Here is a 6,000-nt window from a genome sequence, read left to right on the forward strand (position 1 = left end):
TTTTTATCATTATATACAAGATAAGGATCTTTTATATTTTGTGTGAAATTATGGATAATTAATCTAAAATCTAAATGTAAGCTTGTTACATCTTATACGCATAATAATTACGATGCCTATTTTACATAATTTACATAATTAAATTTACATAATTATAATCTAGAACTGTAATTATTATTGTTATGATAATTATAAACAGTAATAATTTTAACAATAAATTTTTTTTTGTAATTAAAATAACAATTTACATAAAAATTATTTCAAAGAAACTAGCGTTTCCTCGATTCAAAAAAGTGTGAAATTTTTATTAGAAATAATGTAAATATTTATTTAGGAAAAAAATACCACGCTCCCAATGTGTTATTGACAAGTTCGTTTTAATTGAAAATTTAAAATGATTGGTGGTTTATGTAATAATCCGGTTAAATGAAGTGAGTAAAAGCAACTGAAGATTGTATTTATTATAACTCGTAAAAAAGTTTTATAAAAAATTTTTGATAATTTTTTCATTTTACGAAATATTAAATAAAATCTCGTTAAGTCATTATTTCAAATAAATATTAATGAAACAAAGGACAAATATATTTTTTGGTCCTTTATATTTTGATGAAATTAACAAAAAATTTGATAATTTTTACGAAATTTTAAAATAAAAATATAATTTTTTCACTAACCTTAAAAATTAATTTTTAATTTGATAATTAAAAAACAAAAAAAAAAAAATGTTGATGATCCTTAGATTATAATTCCCCCTTCATAATGACGCATAAGATGCAGTCACGACAGTCCTTGAAGAATTATTTCCGTTAAAAATGAAAGTTTAACACATTTATTTTGCGTTTCCGTTTTATTTTTTGTTGGTCTTGTGAAGATAATCTTTGTTATTTTTTACTTTCCTGGCTACCTTAATATAAACTAAAAACTAATTATTATCAGTCAAAAAGAAACTTCCCACGAAATTTTTATATTATTTTTATTCTAACTTTTGGTATGCATGCATATGTCAATTTGTATATTAACTTCTATTCGGTTTTGTATCTCAGAAACGGTTTAACATGCAATTATTAATTATTGTGTGTAGAATATTATTGTACGTTAATGGAATTAATTTTATTAAATTTTGAAAAAAAAAGCTTAGATTAAAGGAGATTATATTTTGAAATGGGTTGCACCTGATGAAACAGATTATCTGTGTGCGGTTTTGTATTTCAGATAAAATAATAAATCATCGTATTCCTGTTAGAAATAAGAACGAAATGAAAAGGTTTCCACAACCTATCAAGAGTTCACGGTCAATTTCTGAATGTTTTTGAAAAAAATAATTTCATTAAATTAGCTCAAATTATTATTATCATTTAATACGTTTTTTATATTTTCCGGAATTTAAAAAATGTATTCTGTAAAGAAAATAACAATATAAATAAATAAGTAAATGTGATAAATTTATTAATTTTTGCGCAGTTGACAGAAAATTTTCCTGATAAAAATGTTATAATGTTCGATTTTTTTTTATATATGTACATGATGGCAATAACATTATCAGATAAACTAAGATTACTAGTAAGTAATTAAAATAATACATTTTTTATGAATTTCGTTTAAAAGAATATTAATTTATAATTTAATCGGTATTTCATATCTCCCTTAATAGAAAATAATTTTTTTCTAAAACTTCTTATGATATATTTTAGAGAAAAAATCTGATGTGGACACTACATGACTTCCTTGTAGCCTATTGAATTATATATACACATTTTTTTTAAATAAAAAATAAAGTTTTATTTCATTAATAACTTCTGATATTTTTTCTTTTTTTTACTGTTATTATTGAATATTATTTATTGTAAAGTAAATTTTATTTTAATTCACAGGTTAATAATGATTAATAAATCAACATATTTAAATTAAAAAATAGCTAAAAAAAAGAAAAGTAAATGAAGTCGTATTCCAACCGATGTGCCTTCCCCTTGTAAGATAAATATTTCTTTCATTAATTACAATTTTATTTGGCTATAGTCTGGAATCAGTGAAAATAAGTACTATTTATGATATATCCGTGAAAATCTATCAATGAGGACTTATTACTGCAGTTAAGAGAAAGTCCAAAATCCCAAAAAATTGGATTTTGGACTTTTTGGACCAGTCGATTTCAATCAAAAGGGGAGGTTTACAACAAAATGTTACAAGAGTTATAAATCCAAAATTTCAACATCCTACAGATAATGTTGTGTAGTAATGAGTTATGCGAAATATATACGTACGTACGTACAGACGTCGAGCCGAAACTAATCAAAATGGATTTAGGATTGATCAAATTGGATATTTCCGTTGAAATCTGAAAACCGAAATTTTTCTCGATCACAATACCTCCTTTACTTCGTACAAGGAAGTAAAAAAGGTAATAAAAAAATAAAATGAAATTCGTATTTAAATAGTTTAAATTATTTTTAAACATTTGAACTTCGATCTACACTCCGACAAAAAAAATGTTTTTCGTTTTTACTTTCTTGTACGAAGTAAAGGAAGTATTGTGATCGCGAAAGATTTTCGGTTTTCAGATTTCAACGGAAATATCCATTTTCACTACCCCTGAATATATTTTGACTAGTTTCGGCTTGATGTGTGTACGTATGTATGTATCTCGCATAAATCAAAAACGTTTAGCCGTAGGATGTTGAAAGTTTGGATTTAGGACTATAGTAAAATCTAACTGCGCACCCCCCCCCTCCAGTTGATTGAAATCAACTGGACGAAAAGTGTCCAAAAAGTGTGCAAAATTAAAAAAAAATTTGGAATTTGGATTTTTTTTAACTGCAGTAATAAGGCTTCATTGCGAGTTTTTCAACGATGCATCATTATTTTCATTGGTTCCAGAGTTACTGAAAAAAAAATTTTTTTAATTAATGAAATATTTGAATCTTACAAGAGGTAGGCACATCGGTTCAAATCTGACTTGATAACTTTTTTTAACTTTTTTTTAATTAATTTAATTATATTGATTTATTAATAATTATTAACCTCTAATTGTAAAAAAAAATATATATAATTAATAATACAATAATAGTAAAAAAAAAAATGAAAAAATATCAGAAGTTATTAATGAAATAATTTTATGTACTTTTCATTTTAAAAAATGGTATATAATTTAATAGGCCGTACAAGGAAGTCATATGGTGTTCACATCAGATTTTTTTAAAGTTTTGGTTAAAGTTCTAATTTAAAGAAGAAATTTTATGAGATTTGGTTAAACTTTTGTTAGAATTAGTTCAAGTATGTTGGTTAAATAAATGTAACTAAACCTTTTACTTGGGTCCTGAAGGATCCCGGAATGGTTGAGCTATATTAATAATAATGATTCCACTAATATATTATTATTAAATATTGCTACTTAAACCAAAAACATAAAAGCTAATTTATGCGGGCGCTTATGAGTTACTCTAGATATATGCGTTGAAATGTCGATAATTATATTTGCAGATGTCGAAGAAATTCCTTTAAAAAATCAATGTAAACCTGTAATAATAAACGGTGGCCTGTAATAATAAAAGTGAAATCATGTTGATTGCGTCGTCGCGTGTTCGGTAGATTGTATATGGTTAAGTTGTATTCCTGTTTAATTTTATTACTTAACAGCAGTCTAAATTACATTATTTATTAATAAATTATTGTTATTATTACACTTAATATATTACGCAATACCCATATAAATTTCGTTTACTGTTAAAAATTTATTTCACTATAGCAATGAAAATGACAAAAACTTCTTTAATTTCTCATTTCTAGATGATATTTTATATTAACAATGTAAATTTGATATTTAAAAAGTACATTTTTGAACTGAATATAATATATATATATATATATATATATATATGTATATATAAAGTAACAAACACGTCGTGAGTCATTCATAATCAACGCCCAGCAAAAACTACATATATTGATGAAAATTTGTATACACCTTCTTCTTTCACTGTAATTGATAATTACTTACTAAGAAGGGTATTTTCGAAATTCCGAGTTTAAAGGGTAAAAATGGGGTTACAATGAAATTTATTATTTTTTTTAATTTCTCTGTAACAAATGAAGATATCAATTTGATTTTTGAAGTGGTTTAATCTTCAGTGAATATCTAAAATCCAGTTTTTTTATATTTTTGAAATTCGACCATGAAATGGGTAAAAAAACAATTATTGTAAATTTTCCCCATTTCCGAATATATTAAACGAGATATTCACTAGTTTTGGGCTCGAAAATACTCTTCAGTTAAATATCTGAAAACCATTTACAGCTATTTTTATATTTCGATTTTTTAAGGGGATCGACGGTGTACGGCGCGACGGATCAACCAACATAGCCATTGCCATTATTATTGTATGTGCGACGTGACTGGTTGCATCTATCACCGGTTGCTTGACTGAAAAACATACAATAAAAAAAGTTGACCGCGACGGGAAACGAAAGTAAAGAAGACGAAGCTACGACGGGGAAGCTAGTTTAACATAAGATAAATATGACTATTAATTACACAATTCCAGTTTTTTTGTTTAAATAAACGGTTAATTTTAATATTCATATAGAAGTTTAAGATCCGTTATTCGTTTTAGAAGTTTTGGAAAATATACGTTTCGTAAACTCATTCGATAGGGTAGCCTATTTATATAAACCAAGATGTTAACGTCGTTTTACTTTATTAAGTAGTATTTATTTCCATATTTTTTAACACTTTCTATTGTTTTATTTGAATGAGACGTTTGAAATTAGAAAATATACGACAAAGAGAAGACAAACTAATTTGTAAAATATTTTTACATTTACATATTAATAACCAATTCATTGAATAGGTAGATATTAAATCGATGAAATATTTTACATTACCAAATAATTAATATATAAAAAATTACCATCTTCGAAAACGTTTTTGTTATTCATAACATATACCTTTAGTCAAAAAATATCTAAGAAACACAAAATTAGTTTATACAGAGCTTTTTTTTTTAATTACTGTGTCTTTAAATTTTTATGAGCTAAAGATATACTTTTAATAGCACAAAAACATATGTTATGTTTTTAATTTTTAATTTAATGTATATTTATAACATAATTTATTTTATTTATGTAGAGATTATGTTTTATAACAGACATTAATTTGGTTAAAAATGAACGAGCAAGTAAGTAATAACGGTTTAGCAGTTTACATTATTCAATAAAACTGTGAACTTTCAGAGATAATGCCGTTAATTAACTCTGATGATACAAATTAGAAGTGATAATGTGATTCAAATCAAGTTATTTTTAATTTTAATTATTACGGTTGTTTCGTTAATATTTGAAAAATATACAAAATATAATATTTAAAAAATATAGTTTTTCATTAAAAACTTATATACATTTATGTAATTTTTACAGAAAAGTTTTCATATAATTTTGTTATTAATCGATAAAGAACACTGGTGCTACTTTTTTTTTTTGTAGTATTTCATTTTTTATCAAAATTATATAAGATTAAGAAAAAAATGATAATATTTAAAAATATACTTACGGTATAAAAAATAATAATAACATAAAGAATTAATAAGCACAGATTAAAATAATTTTAGAACGAACGTTTCCGATTTAATGTTACGATACGGTATACTGCTATCACCAGAACAAACACTTCATAATATCTTCAGTTTAATACTGGCGCTCGGCACACGCTGCCTGCTGTTACTGGCTTCAGGAGATTGTGAAAGTCTATTAAAATATCTTACGATCAAGTTAGTCTGCTAGCAAGCAAGTTACCTGGTCGGATGTAACAACAAAGCGGGCAAGTAAATCTGCTTGCTATATGTTAGCGTCTACTCTCACTAATTGTGTGGGAACAGTGGGGAGGAGACTGGAGGAAGACATCGTTATTGTTGCTTTCCTAGGTCATGGACGCAACGTTTTGTTGTTTTGCATCGCATTGATTGAAAGTAAAATTCATCTGGTCGTTAGTTATACGTAAATATAACTAAG

At 25.4% G+C, this 6,000-nt stretch overlaps 1 protein-coding gene across 1 annotated transcript in view; it reads right to left on the reverse strand.

The window, feature by feature from the left end:
* LOC142326793 (inactive pancreatic lipase-related protein 1-like) overlaps nucleotides 1–5,723 on the reverse strand; it is a 97,325-nt gene extending 91,602 nt beyond the window's left edge. The window contains exon 1 of the mRNA XM_075369508.1: nucleotides 5,543–5,723. The gene's annotated coding sequence lies outside the window, so the exon portion shown is untranslated. The remainder of the gene's footprint in view (nucleotides 1–5,542) is intronic.
* Between the last annotated feature and the right edge of the window lie 277 nt (nucleotides 5,724–6,000).

The sequence above is a fragment of the Lycorma delicatula genome, chromosome 6 (genome assembly GCF_047948215.1).
Source record: "Lycorma delicatula isolate Av1 chromosome 6, ASM4794821v1, whole genome shotgun sequence".
NCBI lineage: Eukaryota > Metazoa > Arthropoda > Insecta > Hemiptera > Fulgoridae > Lycorma > Lycorma delicatula.